We start from the raw sequence: 18,382 nt of genomic DNA, 5'->3' as shown, positions 1-18,382 counted from the left end.
TGGTGTTAGTATATGGTCTATAATAACCATGCAAAAATTGCTCCACATCGGTCCATAATTATATATAGCCCCCATATAAACCGATTCCCAGATTTGGCTTGCGGATCCTCAAAGAGAAGCAAATTTCATCCGATACGGCTGAAATTTGGTACATGGTATTAGTATATGGTATCTAAGAACCATGCAAAAATTGGTCCATATCGGTCCATAATTATATATAGCCACCATATAAACCGATCCCCAGATTTGAACTCCGGAGCATCTTAGAGGAGCAAAATTCATCCGATCCGGTTGAAATTTGGTACGTGGTGTTAGTATATGGTCTCTAACAACCATGCAAAAATTGGTCCATATCGGTCCATAATTATATATAGCCCCCATATAAACCGATTCCCAGATTTGGTTTGCGAATCCTCTAAGAGAAGCAAATTTCATCCGATCCGGCTGAAAATTGGTACATGGTATTAGTATATAGTCTCTAAGAATCATTCAAAAATTGGTCCATATCAGTCCATAATTATATATAGCCCCTATATAAACCGGTCCCCAGATTTGAACTCCGGAGCCACTTGGACGAGCAAAATTCATCCGATCCGGTTGAAATTTGCAACGTGGTGTTAATATATGGCCGGTAATAACCATTCCAAAATTGGTCCAAATTTTATTCCTATAGAAGATTTTGTCAAATTTTATTTCTATAGAAAATTTTGGCAAAATTTTATTTCTATAGAAAATGTTGTCAAAATTTTAATTCTATAGAGAATGTTGTTAAAATTTTAAACCTTTGAAAATTTTGTAAAAATTTTATTTCTATAGAAAATTTTGTCAAAATGTTATTTCTATAGAAAATTTTGTTAAAATCGTATTTCTATAGAAAATTTTGTCCAAATTTTACTTTTATAGAAAATGTTGTCAAAATTTTATTTCTATAGAAAATTTTGTCAAACTTAATTATATACATTTTTAATCGGCCATTTTAAGTTTAATATATACCACGTATGGACTACGTGGTATATATTACGGTATTAGGAAGTTTTAAGATACCTTGTCATCGGCAAAAGTTACCGCAACCCAAGTAATTCGATTGTGGATGACAGTCTTCAGTGGAAGTTTCAACGCAATCCATTATGGAGGGTACATAAGCTTCGGCCTGGCCGAACTTACGGCCGTATATACTTGTTACCTCTAGAAATAAGTTAAATTTACCGTTAGTTTAACTACGGAACTATGAGATCTACACGCACAGAAAAAACATGTTTGGACATGGTTGCCGCATCCATTTAATGCTTATTTAGAGTATGTAATTGTCGCGAAAACCATGTATTTTGTCTTTGTAAAAATAATTTTCGAGCGGAGAAAAATATATGTTGGCAATGAGCATTTAAATGGTTCTCAAATGCCGCAAACATGTTCTATTATTTAAATGATAGAATTTGAGACCATTATATGGTCAGGAAAATCATGTATCTGACCATTCAATTTTTTTACTTTTTTGCAGAGAAAAAAGTATTTTTATAGTTTACGTATAGACATGTCTACAACCATTACATGGCCATAAAGACCATGTACATTGTTTTCGTGACCATTTAATTTTTTAATTTTTTTGCAGCGACAAGAATTTTATAAAAACATTGAGCAGGTACAAACGATTTTCATTTTGCGCGTCAGTCGTGTGTTGATTGTTTCTTGGAATGGACGGAGAATACGGAATTATTGTGTTTTGTGTTAATTTATTTATTCAGAAATGGCACGTGGTTTTATGTGAATACAAAAAAGGAAAGTGTAATTGAAAAAAATATACCTGGTTTTTGTTCTGCATTTTGATATATGGTATAATTTATTTTTATTTGCAGTTACATGATGTCTGCGTTTGTACATTTGATGGGCACGAAGTAAATATGGAATGATTACTTATTGTTGAAATTGAACCAAACTAGAGTGTGTAAAAATATGTGAAGTTTGCTTGCACGACATTATAAATACAAATAAACAATAAATTAGTTTATAAATAAATAAAAACAAATAAATAAAGTTGATTTTGTGTTTTCTTTTCTCAAGTGGCGTCCTTTTTTCGACGACGAAAAAAGCTTTTTCATAAAAATCAAAACATTTTAGGTTGTGACCATGTTCTTTTAACTAGAAGAAAAACATTTTTGACGAATAACATAACATTTTAGATCGTGACCATTGTCTTTTCATTCAAACAAAATTCTTTTTATCAATATAATAACATTTTAGATGAGGACAATTGTATTTTTCTTAGAACCATGTTCACTGAGCCAACATGGTTGCAGGTTAAAATGTTACATGGTCGCCGCAAAAATAGCTGCTATCATATTATTTTGCACTTCGAATATGATTGTGGCAATCATGTTTCTTCTCTGCGTGTATGTTATGGCTACACGGATAGAAAAATATGTTTTACATATGTTCCGATGTAACCAACATTTGTTTGGGATAAATTTTTTTAGACACAATATATTTAAGTGCAAAAATATAGTATTAGTAAATTAGCATAAAATGTTAATATGTTACTCGAATATATTATGTTTCGGACGTCAATAATTAATTCGTGTAAAGAGGGGGTAAAGAGAAAGAAGGGGGGTAAAGAGAAAGAAAAAGGAATGAAAACCGAGAGAACAAATGATGTTTGTTGTGAAACTGCTTGTATGTTGCTTGAGGAGTTGATATTAATGTTGACCAAGAGGAGTTGCTATTAAGTGTAAAATTATTCAATAAAAAATTCATATTCATTTGTGTTACTAAATACAATAAATACAATTTGGGTTTTAAAAATAGTGTATTTTTGAATTTTGAAGAATATCTTTAAAATAGTATAGGATTCGATCGTAAAATATTAATCTTTATACCATCGCTTCTAGAGAAACGATTATTTTAGGGTGTATCAACACCATTAAATTCTCTGAGAACTACAAAACTAAAACCCAGAGAACTATGGCTATCAACGCCGGCAGCACTATGATTAGATGGCCTCCGAAACATTTTGCCAACCTAGGAGTCCGAAACAACGAGCTACCACTATATATTACCTACACTGAAAGAAGAGTTTTCTTTTGTGAGGAACGAAATTTTAGACAAACGAAGTTTTCTTTTAACGTTAAAAATGCTTTAAAACCAAGTAAAAAAAGACTGCATATAATAGCTGCAACGCTTCTCAAAATTTCGAGTTTATTTGTTCTTAAAGAAAATACTTTTTAATAAAGGGAAATTCCTTTTTTCTAAAATTTCGTTCCGGAGGAAAGTATAATTTCTTTGGATGTAAGCTAGCTAATTTAATGCTGTTCCAGTAGGCTGTACGTGTATCCATGTTTATATTTGAATTCATTCACAGTGGTTGCATATCTGCGTTTGTGTGTTGTTAGAGCTGAAAGTCATATAATTTACAGAACTGCACCATCACCACTACCACCACCACCAAAGGCTGATCTAAAGGACCCGCTTTTCTTCTTTGGTACGGTAAACGCATCACATAAATGTGCATTTAATTTGCGTTAAGTGGCTTTTGTGTGGCATGGCATGAATAAAGTTCGGATGTTTATTTCTATGTTGGCTGCTGCTACTTCTGCCACATGAATACAACAAAGTCAGTCCCATACGACACACACACACATACACTCACAGCTTCCGATATTCACATGGATAATTTAAAGTTTATATCGCCCTAGAATGGGTATATTTTCGCAAAAAGGCGGAAGAGACAGCATGGAGCTCCATGCTGCCATCTGCAGCATGGCCATCGTCAACTTTAGTGCCTAGTCATTGACTTTGTAATTCAGTGGTTTCGGCATAAAGACGACTAGCTGGGATTCCAACTGAATATGGGAGCAAAAGCAGTTAGGATTTCTACATTCTAGAGTTGGACACCACAGATAAATGTGCTATATCGTATTACGCTGGAGACTCCGAGGTCTTTAATCATTATAGGTAGTACTCCATAAATTTCTTTTCGGGGACTAACGTTAAACGTAAAGTGAAACTAGATTAGTACGACCACCACTTATAATGGCGGTAATTAAGTGGTCATTGGCCTTATTCAAAATCCAATTGGTTGCTGGCGCAAAAAGGCGTCATGATAGCAAAACAATTTCATATCCGTTTTCAAGTGTTTATGGCTGAAACGCTTTAAGGAAATTTTAATAGACACCCATTTGTTGGGCCATAAATTTATAGGATATCGCTTTAATTCGTCTGTGGACGCAATTTTGCTTCTGCATGCAGTAATTACCACTCCCACACATCATTTCAAGCCAAATATCTCTGTAAGAGGAAAGAACACCAATGGACATGTTCGAATTTCGAACATGACAGATACAAACCTCAAATACTTTGTAGTCGTTGAAAAATACAGAGCAGCAAAGTGGACATACAGAATTGTATGTTAAGCGAACTCCTTGATGTTCATCCTTGACGTACGCACATTATCATAGAACTTTTAGTATTGCCACCATAATAAAAATCTCTAAAAGAATAGGATACCCACAATTTTTTTTCCTCAAGTACATACTGCATGACAATTGAGGGAGATCCCTTTGAAACTTCTTCGTAATTTCAACTAAAATGTTTCGGACTTTTTATGAAGAAATTTTAACGCACTGTTTCGTAAAATACATCCAGAAAAAAAGGGGCTCTAATGCCAATTGAACTTTATTTTAGTTCATGAAAATTAGTTGATTTTAGTTAAATTTTGCACAATATGAGTAAATGTTCCTTATTTGAATAATTTTTTGCTAACTTTAATGACGTGAACTAAAAATAAGAAAAAAAGTTGTATACAAATATAGTGCACAATTTTACTACAAAATAAAATAGTTCATATTTTCCTAAAATGGCAAAAGTTTGCTTAAATTGAATTCGTAAGTCTATCAAATTAGTAAATTTTACTAAAATTGTACCTGTCTCGAACTTCGTACAGCGCTAAAGACATTTTAACAATTTTTAAATTCAATTTTTTCTTCCAACATATGAAATTTTCTTAATCAACAGAAAAAAATTAATTATTTTTAAAAAATTTTCTTCAATTTGACAAAAAATATTAACTTATTTGTAACATGTTGCAATTGCAAAACTATTTTAGTTAAAATTTTCTAAAATAAACCTCCATTTTCTTCCACGGTGGGGTCACCTTTTTTTTGGTGTATTCATAAATTTGTAAAAACTTCTTCACAAAAGTAAATACGAACTTCTCACGAATAAAAGTTAATGTAGATTATTTCGAACATTTTTAGAATCTACGAAAATGTTATTTTAATGAAGTATTTACGAATATATATGAAATGAGCGTTTTTTTTATTTGCCACCAATTTTCCACACTTTTGAATCATTCCCATAGCTTTTAAACATTCAGATATTGTTTGTTGTACAACATTTAATATTGCTGCTATTTGCTTTTGACTCAAAGTGTCATCTCCATCCAATATCGTTTGCAAGTCGGCGTCTTAAAACTTATTTGGTGGTCCTCCACGATCTCCCTTTCTCACATCAAAATCATTATTTCTGACCCGTTGAAACCATCTTTTGCACATTGCTTCTGATAGAGCATGATCACCATATGCCTCGATAAGCATTCGATGCGACTCTGCAGCATTTTTCTTCAAATGAAAACAAAAAATTAATGCTTTCCACAAATAATCACTTTCTGGTACAAAATTCAACATTTTTAACACGATTAAAAAATATATTGTTGTCTGTTCAATGTCTTGATGTCTACTAAATATTTTTCATAGATGTCATAGCAAACAAAAAAAATAAGGCCTTGTTCATAACAAATGTTCCCTACCGAGACATTTGTATTTTGACGCTATACTTTCAGCAAAATTATCTTACAAAGATTTATGTTGTTGAACTCTTCAAAACTTTTTTTTTTAATACCTTTATTTTATCTAATTTTTGACTTTAACGGAGGAACACACATTTTCAAGATTCGTGTCCTACATTTAATGAAAAATCATCTTTGAACCAATAATTGCAAAGTTTCTTTTAGTTAAAATTTCATTATTTTGTAGAAATTTGTTCTTCATATTGTGTAAATTGATGCAATTGATTGTGTTTACTGTGATTAACAATTAAAAAAAATTTATATTTATTTTCTTTAATTTTTGCGAAAATTGTATACTTCTGTTTTATGGAATTTAATGAATCTCAACAAAAGATGTAAATTCCCTAAAATGCTTAATTTCGAAGAATTTTTATTCACGCACTATGTTATGGATTAAACTGTTCGATTTCCAAAATTATGTGATCATAGTTCTTGCTCCATATGAAGAAGTCCTCAAATGAGGCAACAATGAATGAAGTGAAAATAAAGGGGAAATGGGAAAAAGAGGCGAATATTTAATTTCATTATTTTAATCATCGCAACAATGTTGTGCAAATGTTCGCCTTCCCACATGAATTGCTAACCAACAAAACTCCCACACTCGCACACTGTATGGTCCGCAACCGACATCGAAACACATGCTATCAAAATTATCGCTACAATGAGCATTTAACATAAATACATTGGTAAGGAATCCCCCTCCCGTTTTCTCTCTCGGTCCCCCGCATCCTCCTTCAACAATGTTGAGAAAGTTTTTCCTTATTCATGCACTTTATAGCATAAAATGATCATCGTTATTGTGAAAAGCAAAACCAACACCAAGCAGGGACATTCAAACTAACACTAACGTCCCTCCAAAACCACACATACATATATACAATAGGTTGTGTTTTCTCAAGTCAGTTCACATATGAGGCCTTATAGCAATTAGGCGGGTTTTCACGTGTTTTTATCACAATGGACTGAATAGTCTAAGTGAGCCTGAATCTTAATCGGGCTGCCACTTTAACCTTCACGTGTGGGAGGATTTTTGGGGGTAAAAAATATCTCACTCTTTTTAAAGTGAAACAATTCTCCACCATATATACTTTTTAATTAATTTGATCTAAAACATTTATACATTGCATTATTTTCTTTTACCTGCTTTTCAAATTTATATACCAAAGTTGTTTTCTTAACCCTTTGTTGCATGATTTAATTTGAGCAAGGATAAAAATTATTTAGTATGTTAGAATTGTTGTATATGGAGTTATGATGCCGTAAACCAATTTTCGTTCGATTCTGATCACTGAAGCAAAAGTTACGTAACATTGCATATATGCAATTTCATGCAGATAATCAATTTCTTTAGTCCACGTTGTTATCTCTATACATCACAGGTAGAGGAGAAAAGTGATGAGATCAAAAATGTTTTAAGTGAAAAATTTTATTGCTGGATGGGGAAAATGGAACATTTTTACTAAAAAAATCTGTTTTCTCGCCAAACATAAAATGTTTGCCAAAATCAGATAGCATGGTTGCGTCAAACATGTTACATGTTCCCCATCGAAAACTAACATTTTACTTGTGAAACATGTTTGATGTGATCATATTCCTTCTCGGGGTGCAATATTAAAAGTCAAACTCTTGGGATTCTAAATAATTTCTGCCTTTTTTGATGCACAGAGTTCCCCAGTTTTGCATTTAACACAGTTTTGCATTTAACTTGGAGAACGCAATCCCATCGATGCGAGACCGTTTGCCGTTTACCATTGCACTGTTCCACGTAGAACAGTGCAATGGTCGGAGGGGCGACGAAACTTCTAACATAGGGAGTGACCCAAACAAGAAAAAGACTGGAGAACTACCATGCTTAAAGAAAAGAGAAACAGAAACGTCATAGCAATCATTGCCTGATACCTAAAGTTGGAGCCACATCTGTGCCGAGTAAGAGCAGCGGATGCTTGCGTATGCAGTCGAAAAAGAGACTTTGGAACTCTGTTTATGTCAAATTCTACGCTTATGAATCGGATGATGGAACAAAGAACTTGGAGCGTACCACATGCTGAAAACTGGTTTTGGTATATACCAGCTTATATGATACACGGAAATCTGGACCCTCGTTTTTACTTAGGGTAGGTATAATGGCGACTTTTCAGTTAATTATGATACCACAATTTTGACCTTCTGTTTATCTGGGTTAACCCAGATATGCCGACCGTACTACATGTAGTACACCTGTTATGTTCAGGTTTCTGCGTTTACAGTGCTTTACATTTTCTAATTTACTTGTTGGTGTGGTACAGAATATACCGGTCAACAAACCATGCGTTGATAAGTTTTGTCTAGGGTAACTGCTTATGTGTATTTTTTTGGATCAGAGATTTCAGTTTTGTGAAATTGGCAAAAGTGTGAAGATGTCACGTAATCGGTGAGAAAAAGTTCTATATGCATATTTTATTGTTGTTGGGTTTATATGTTTTTATACCCTTCACCACTACTGTGGTACAGGGTATAATAAGTTTGTGCATTTGTATGTAACGCCAAGAAATAATTGTCATAGACCCATCTTTTAGTATACCGATCGGCTTAGAATTAAATTCTGAGTCCGATCGTCCTCAAATTTGACATAACGTCTTTCTTCGGGTAGAAGACAATCGCTATTGATTTTGCAAAAAATCGGTTCAGATTTAGATATAGCTGCCATATATAGTTATTACCGATTTGATCATATTTCACGTATTTATGAACCGACGTTCTTCAAATTTTGTACATCTGAATGTTTTGTCAGTCCCGTAAAAACTGCAAAATATCAGCTAAATCGGTTCAGATTTATATATAGCTCCCATATATATCTTTCGTCCGATTTGGACTTATATGGCCCCAAAAGCGAGAGTTTTGCCCTGATTTGCTTCAAATTTTGCACAACGAGTACGTTTGATAGTATCGTTAATTGTGCCAAATTTAGTTGAAATCGGTTCAGATTTAGATATAGCTCCCCTATATATCTTTCGCCCGATTTGGACTAATATGCCCACAGAGGCGAAAGTGCTACTCTGATTTACGTGAAATTTTGCAGAGGAAGTATAATTGAACTTGAAACTTTGCACAGGCAGTAGAATTAAGGTTCTGCATATGCGTGATTATTTTGGTTGAAATCGGTTCAGATTTTGATATAGCTCCCATATATATCTTTCGCCCGATTTTCCGTCATATGACCACAGAGGTCAAAGTTGTTATCCGATTTACGTGAAATTTTGCACAGGGAGTAGATTCAACATAGTAACTATGCATGTGAAATTTGATTGCAATCGGTTCAGATTTCGATATAGATTCCATATATATGCTTTGCCGAAAACTGGCCGAAATACCTACATTTTCCTTATCAAATCGCCACTGCTAAGTCGAAAACTTATCAAAATGACTCAAATTTTCCTACTACTCTATTACACACCTATCGACCGATAAATCATAAATACACTTTTGCGAAGTTGCCTCAAAATTGGTTCATATTTAAATGTTTCCTATATTTTTTTACTAACATTGTGTTCCACCTCAGCGCATTAGCCGACTTAAATGTAAAATCTATAAGTATTGCAGAACTCTATACAGATCTGCTCAGATATACAGAATATATGTGTATGGGTTCATATAGCATCCAACACATTGGACGGATTTGATATGGTATCGAAAATGTGGACTTACAAAGTGGTGAAGGGTATAATATAGTCGGCCCCGTCCGACTTTAGACTTTCCTTTCTTGTTTTTAATTATAATAGTTGAAAAAACCAATACGTAGCAAAAGTATATGTGAAAAAAAAATTATATGTGATTTTAGTTGATGTATTTGCTGACGTACTACATGTAGTACGTTCGGCATTTGTGTGCAAAAATGGTGAAAACAAGAATTTATTTATTTCCAGATTTTTAACATTTAATGAGATAATAAATACATTAGAGGAAAGTGATCAAGAGTTTTTGCAAAATTCGACATAGACATATGGGAGGTAAAATGGACCATTTATCATTTCGTCGGCGAATTGCCACGATGTTAATATCTACTTATGGGAAACCCTCAGCAATGCTTCCATCGGGATTATCATGCGACATCAGGTTTTGGTCGAAAAGATCATCTCTTACTGAGAACACACGTCAAGCCGATGGAAAATGTAAACAGCTACGTTGTAATCATTGCCACAATAAGACCACTACACGCTACATTAAATGTGGTGTGCTGCTCCATGTAATGTGGTGTACCACACCCTAAATAATTTTGTTTATTAATTTGTTTTGTCTTTACTTATGTACACAAACGTTCCTGAATAATAAACGACTTGAATTAAATCCTAAGAAAATACTGTCTTTTTCTTCCATATATGCCGAGCGTACTACATGTAGTACGGATCCAAAATCCAAGATAAAAAATATGTTTTTTTATTCTTTCTTCAGTTTTGTAATATAATCTGTCAGAATAATGCTATTATGGAAAACTACAAAGATTGTTGCACTAATATGTCCGTCAGCATATCTGGGTTAAGCTCTACAGTTCCGAGTTCGAACGGTCTTCCACCATGAGGAAGCTTTTAAACACCTAAAATTGTCACCAACATATTGACAGGGGATAGACCACCGCAAAAAAATGTTGAACCCATTTAACCTATCTATCACGATGATATACGTGTAACAATTACAACCCAGCAGCTTGTATGTTATACGATTCTCCAACGATGTAGGGCAAGGATCAACTCGAATCTTCTTCTACGACCTCGATAATTTCAAAATGTGTTGATCATGGATACACCTCTAGCAGAGAACAAACGCAAAGTATTTCATCACTTTTACATAATTCTCAGTTAGTTATAAATTTTAGTGAATAGGATCGATTGTTGCTTAAAATTTGTAAACTTTCCTTTTGAGTGGTTAATTTTCGTTGAAGATACGAAGTGAAGAGATGATCGTCGAAACTATTAAAGGTCAAATTGTACTACGCAAACAATATCGAAGGTTAAATTGTACTACGAAAAAATATAAAATAGGCCTAACCTCTTGGCCACAATATCAGACAAGATAATTATCTGCAATCGTATAACTTATTTCTACAACTGGGATAGATACACACACAACTTCTTTTGTTGGCTGACATGCCGCCTTCTTGTTACGATTCATACATCACATCACAGTTGGCCATTGAAGCAATCGTCCTTGTTTTTGTTGGCGGCCAAAGAGACATCGCTTATGGCTCATTCCCTCGCCCTTCTGACCGACTCTGGCCGCCGCAAACATTAACACAATGTGGTTTTCATACGCCCCAATGTCTTTGTTGCCCTAACATAGAGAGCGAAAAGAGTACGAAGGAAAATGCAAACCTACCATAAACTGAGTTGTGAACTGTCCGTCCTGAAAGTGTGTATGTGTAACAACATTTGTTCTTTTGATATGTGGTCCTCGCTGATGGGCTACAATCTGAGTGGAACCACTGCCTCACTGCTGTGTCATGGCATCTTCTCTTGAATTATATACTCCTGCATGTGTGGGTATGTGGTCCTGCGTGTCCATTGCTATCCTTGCTGTGTGACTTTCGCTTTATTATTACATTTGCGAAACCTCATTGTCTTTAATTCAGCTACAAATGGATGAAGCTGCGATGCCTGGTGGTTTCAGCCACGTTTATTTGGCCTTGTCCTTCCTCCACAACAGGACACTTTATTAAGATATACCACATGTATGCCCACATATGAATTGAATAGACACCCGGGCACTATGTGCAATGTATGAATGTGCGATAGCATTTGTGATTGTACAATGCGCGAACTCTTGGTAATTTATTGTATTTTTGGATCTTTATAATTTTTAAAATAAATTTCAAATCATTTTCAGAGGTCGACCACACTTATGGGCTTTAAGAATGACATGATTTTAAAATGCATAAATTTACCATGACCTTCCTTGTTTTCTTCCACAAGAAATGTTGGTGAACCAGAAAATTTTGGGAAATGGGTTTATGGTGCATATGAAACAGTCCCTTGTTAAACTGATGCTAAAATTAACATATACTTATTGCAAAAAATGTAGTTCATTTTAACAATTTTGTAAGAATTTTTTTCCGGAGGAAAAATCGTCATGTTCATACTATCCATGCGACCTGGCTGAACTTTCGTATTTGATATATTTGGATTGGAAGGTTCCGCGGAATACTTCCTACTACTTAACCGAGTGCCACATTTATTGAATTATAAGTGACAGATTCCCAAATTCGTTGTAATTCAAATTTCCCCTACATAATCTTTGGAATATCAATTCAAATATGAATTCTCATCACTAGACTACGAGAATGATTCACCGTTCTCTCTTAAACTTTTCTACAGAATTTATATTCCATTTACTAGTGAAACGATAGGTGATGACAAATCTTTGCCAGATGACAAACACTTTGATTACCTTGAGAGCGCTTTTCGATGTAACATCTGTGAGTGACACAAATTTTCGTCACAAATCTGTTGATAAACTTCCGACTGCTGATGCCCGCAAGGGAACATTTTGGAATTGTTCAAACTTTTGTGGTGAAGTGCAAATGTGTCGTTACTCTAGCAGAGATTCTGTCACCTGCAATTAGAGAATTCAATTAAATGAAGCAATACCCACATCAACAGAATACAAAAACACTATTTAGTAACAGACAACTTTATCGCTCATTGAAATAAGAGGTGTTGGGGTCTTGTGAAACCTTCAGATAGAGGTGCACAATTGAGTGAAATTTCACTAATGCTCGCGCAAACCAATGATGGAAAAATTAAAAAAACAAGATTCTAAATAGCACCCAGCAAAAAAGCAATAAAAATATTATTTTTAGATCCGAAACTGTTGCAAAAGTATCACAGTTTCATATCTGAATGAATATTACATAGGCTTGGCATAGGCATTCGTCCCATATTTTTAAGGAATACTCGCTAAACACCACCAAAAAAGTATTACCTCATCCTCCGCAGAGCCCGGACATGTATCTAATTGAACACCTATGGACATATATGAAGACAAAGTTGAAGAACTTTAACATTTTTAGCAAAGAAACACTCAAAAACGTCCTTATGGATATTTGGAGCTCAATACCCGTAGATTTGACGAAAACCCAAACCCACTCAATGCCAAATAGAAAACACTAAGGGCTACCATACAAAATATTAAAAAATTGTAATATTTAAGGTTAAGCCAATAACTTTTAATTATTTTTAGTTTACAACTTTTTTTGGCTAAGTAAAATTAACTATTTGTTGTCTCTTATTTCCCTAAACAGAATTAAATCAGTTTTAATTTTTCTTCTTTATTGTAGCCCGGATCTCAAGCTTTAATTTAAGGTATAATACATGTATTTTTAGTTCATATTTTTAATGTCGTTCCATAATTTACTTCAAATTGATAGGTGTACAACTTTTTTTGATGACTGTATAACCACGCTTGAAATTGTGACGTGCGTACCTATACTGATGAAGTCCATTGTGGATCTTTTATCAATACCAATTTGCCGGTATACATAGCGAATGATAAGAAAGGTAACACAAAGTCTATGAAATACAACTGAACAAATATTAGATTACGTACACTCAAAAAAAGGTGATCCCACCAGGAAAAAAAAAGTAAATTAAATAGCAGAGATTCTGTCACCTGCAATTAGAGAATTCAATTAAATGAAGCAATACCCACATCAACAGAATACAAAAACACTATTTAGTAACAGACAACTTTATCGCTCATTGAAATAAGAGGTGTTGGGGTCTTGTGAAACCTTCAGATAGAGGTGCACAATTGAGTGAAATTTCACTAATGCTCGCGCAAACCAATGATGGAAAAATTAAAAAAACAAGATTCTAAATAGCACCCAGCAAAAAAGCAATAAAAATATTATTTTTAGATCCGAAACTGTTGCAAAAGTATCACAGTTTCATATCTGAATGAATATTACATAGGCTTGGCATAGGCATTCGTCCCATATTTTTAAGGAATACTCGCTAAACACCACCAAAAAAGTATTACCTCATCCTCCGCAGAGCCCGGACATGTATCTAATTGAACACCTATGGACATATATGAAGACAAAGTTGAAGAACTTTAACATTTTTAGCAAAGAAACACTCAAAAACGTCCTTATGGATATTTGGAGCTCAATACCCGTAGATTTGACGAAAACCCAAACCCACTCAATGCCAAATAGAAAACACTAAGGGCTACCATACAAAATATTAAAAAATTGTAATATTTAAGGTTAAGCCAATAACTTTTAATTATTTTTAGTTTACAACTTTTTTTGGCTAAGTAAAATTAACTATTTGTTGTCTCTTATTTCCCTAAACAGAATTAAATCAGTTTTAATTTTTCTTCTTTATTGTAGCCCGGATCTCAAGCTTTAATTTAAGGTATAATACATGTATTTTTAGTTCATATTTTTAATGTCGTTCCATAATTTACTTCAAATTGATAGGTGTACAACTTTTTTTGATGACTGTATAACCACGCTTGAAATTGTGACGTGCGTACCTATACTGATGAAGTCCATTGTGGATCTTTTATCAATACCAATTTGCCGGTATACATAGCGAATGATAAGAAAGGTAACACAAAGTCTATGAAATACAACTGAACAAATATTAGATTACGTACACTCAAAAAAAGGTGATCCCACCAGGAAAAAAAATGTAAATTAAATAAATTTTGATACTAAACTAAATAAAAACAAGTAAGGAAAGTCTAAAGTCGGGCGGGGCCAACTATATTATACCCTGCACCACTTTGTAGATCTAAATTTTCGATACCATTTCACATCCGTCAAATGTGTTGGGTGCTGAATATATAGAGGTTTGTCCCAAATACATACATTTAGATATCACTCGATCTGGACTGAATTTGATAGACTTCTACAAATTCTATAGACTCAAAATTTAAGTCGGCTAATGCACTAGGGTGAAACACAATGATAGTAAAACAAGTGTATACGGCCGTAAGTTCGGCCAGGCCGAATCTTATCTACCCTCCACCATGGATTGCGTAGAAACTTCTACGAAAGACTGTCATAGTATATGCTATTTAACAACTCACATGGTTGTTAAATATCATATACAACCACCACGTACCAAATTTCAACCAGATCGGATGAATTTTGCTTCTCCAAAAGGCACCGGAGGTCAAATCTGGGGATCGGTTTATATGGGAGCTATATATTATAATGGACTGATAGGAACCAATTCCTGCATGGTTGTTGGACACCCTATACTAACATCACGTACCAAATTTCAACCGAATGGGAAGAATTTTGTTCTTCCAAGGCGCTCCGGAGGTCAAATCTGGGGATCGGTTTATATGGGGCCTATATATAATTATGGACCGATATCGACCAATTTTTGCATGGGTGTTTGAGGCCATATACTAACACCATGTACCAAATTTCAGCCGGATCGAATGAAATTTGCTTCTCTTACAGGCTCCGCAAGCCAAATCGGGGGATCGGTTTATATGGGGCTATATATAATTATGAACCGATGTGAACCAATTTTTGCATGGTTGTTAGAGACCATATACTAACACCATGTACCAAATTTCAGCCGGATCGGATGAAATATGCTGCTCTTAGAGGCTCCGCAAGCCAAATCGGGGGATCGGTTTATAGGGGGGCTATATATAATTATGGACCGATGTGAACCAATTTTTGCATGGTTGTTAGAGACCATATACTAACACCATGTACCAAATTTCAGCCGGATCGGATGAAAATTGTTTCTCTTAGAGGCTCTGCAAGCCAAATCAGGGGATCGGTTTATATGGGGGCTATACATAATTATGGACCGATGTAGATCAATTTTTGCATGGTTGCTAGAGACCATATACTAACACCATGTACCAAATTTCAGCCGGATCGGATGAAATTTGCTTCTCTTAGAGGCTCCGCAAGCCAAATCGGGGGATCGGTTTATATGGGGGCTATATATAATTATGGACCGCTGTGAACCAATTTTTGCATGGTTGTTAGAGACCATATACTAACACCACGTACGAAATTTCAGCCGGATTGGATGAAATTTGCTTCTCTTAGAGCAATCGCAAGCCAAATTTGGGGGTCCGTTTATATGGGGGCTATACGTAAAAGTGGACCGATATAGCCCATTTGCAATACCATCCTACCTACATCAATAACAAATACTTGTGCCAAGTTTAAAGTCGATAGCTTTTTTCGTTCGGAAGTTAGCGTGATTTCAACATACGGACGGACGGACATGCTCAGATCGACTCAGAATTTCACCACGACCCAGAATATATATTTTTTATGGGATCTTAGAGCAATATTTCGATGTGTTACAAACGGAATGACAAAGTTAATATACCCCCCATCCTATGGTGGTATAATAATATACCCCCCATCCTAAGGTGGAGGGTATAAAAATATGGGAAAGATTTAAATATGAAGCAATTTTAAGGAAACTTCACTAACTTTTATTTATCGCTCGATATATATGTATTAGAAGTATAGGAAATTTAGAGTAATTTTTACAACTTTTCGGCTAAGCAGAGGCGATTTTAAAAGGGAAATGTTCGTATTTTGACCATTTTTGTCGAAATCAGAAAAACATATATATGGGAACAATACCTAAATCTGAACCGATTTCAACCAAATTTGGCACGCATAGCAACAATGTTTATTATACTCCCTGTGCAAAATTTCAACTAAATCGCAGTAAAAAATTGGCCTCTGTGGTCATTTAAGTGTAAATCGGGCGAAAGATATATATGGGAGCTATATCTAAATCTGAATCGATTTCAACCAAATTTGGTACACTTACCGATACTATTAAACGTACTCCTTGTGCAAAATTTGAACCAAATCTCCGCAAAACTCTGGCTTTTGAGGCCATATTAGTTCAAATCGGACGAAAAATATATATCTGAGCTATATCAAAATCTGAACCGATTTCAACCGAATGTGGTACACTTACCGATACTGTTAAACGTACTCCTTGTGCAAAATTTGAACTAAATCACGGCAAAACTCTGGCTTTTGAGGCCATATAAGAGCAAATCGGACGAAAGATATATATGGGAGCTATACCTAAATCTGAATCGATTTCAATCAAATTTACCAAGCGTAGGTAGAATGCCAATTCAACTCTTTATGCAAAATTTCACGTAAATCGGTAATAAACTGTGGCCTCTGTGGTCATATGAGTCTAAATCGGACGAAAGATATATATGGGAGCTAAATCTAAATCTGAACCGATTTCAATCAAATTTACCAAGCATTGGTAGAATGTCAATTCTACTCTTTATGCAAAATTTCACGAAAATCGGTAGTAAACTTTGGCCTCTGTGGTCATATAAGTCTAAATCGGACGAAAGATATATATGGGAGCTATATCTAAATCTGAACCGATTTGGCTGATATTGTGCAACTTTGAAGAATATCGGTTGATAAACACGCCAATTATGACCAGATCGGGGATAAATATATATGGCAGCTATATCTAAATCTGAACCGATTTTTTCCCAAATCAATAGCGATTGTCTTTGTCCCAAAAAACGACCCTTTGCCAAATTTGAGGACGATCGGACTTAAACTGCGACCTGTACTTTGCGCACAAAAATACATGAACAGACAGACAGACAGACGGACAGACAGACAGACAGACAGACGGACATCGCTAAATCGACTCAGAATTTAATTCGAAGACGATCGGTATACTAAACGATGGGTCTCAGACGTTTTCTTCTTGGCGTTACATACAAATGCACAAACTTATTATACCCTGTACCACAGTAGTGGTAAAGGGTATAATTATTTTATTTTTTAATTTCTTGAAGAATATTTTATATTTTAAAGGAAAAAATTGGAGTTAGAAAATACTTTATTTGAAAGTGGAATTTCGTTCCGAAGGAAAGTATTTTTTCTTTGGGTGAACAAATCGATCTATTTTTACAGACATTGCTGAATTCAACTGATGGGTGAGCGATCAAAAATGAACGTGAACAGCAACTACTGTGATAACTAATTGGATCTGCTTTCAACACAACAACATTAGTAGTGTTTTTTCCTCCTCCCTTGTTATAAAGAATTTTCTTTAAGAGTAAATGAACACGGATTTATAATAAATCATCCAACGATTGTCTTTATTGAGTGATTTTTAAAGATTTGTTTGAATGTCAAAAAAAAATCTTTCTTTGTGTAACATTTCGGTCTTCAGAAAAGTTAACTCTTCTTTCAATGCATAAAGATATCACGAAAATCTATTCGTCCTAATTTAATAATTTTTCTACGTTGGTGCTACATTTTTGCCAAATGTCACATCAAAGTATTTGCAAAAAGAGAGCACAATAATGGGTCGACTGCTATTGGATTTTGCACCGTCACAAACCCCATTGATAAAATGTTTGTACAAACAACCATGATTAGTGATAAAAGTTTGGTCTTCGAAAAGTAAAAAACGTTTTCAAAATTTTAATACATAATATTCAGGTGAAAGCATGTAATGTGTTAAATATATGTTATTATATTTAATATTTTTAATATTTCAAACGGTAACGTTCTTCAAC

At 34.4% G+C, this 18,382-nt stretch overlaps 1 protein-coding gene across 2 annotated transcripts in view; it reads right to left on the bottom strand.

Annotated features, from left to right (window-relative positions):
* Positions 1–18,382, bottom strand: part of up (Troponin T, skeletal muscle) — a 452,387-nt gene that overhangs the window by 130,517 nt on the left and 303,488 nt on the right. The window lies entirely within an intron of this gene.

The sequence above is a fragment of the Haematobia irritans genome, chromosome 3 (assembly GCF_050003625.1).
Source record: "Haematobia irritans isolate KBUSLIRL chromosome 3, ASM5000362v1, whole genome shotgun sequence".
Lineage (NCBI taxonomy): Eukaryota > Metazoa > Arthropoda > Insecta > Diptera > Muscidae > Haematobia > Haematobia irritans.
Note: the sequence above shows the minus strand (reverse complement) of the source record. Positions and strands in the feature narration are given on the sequence as shown.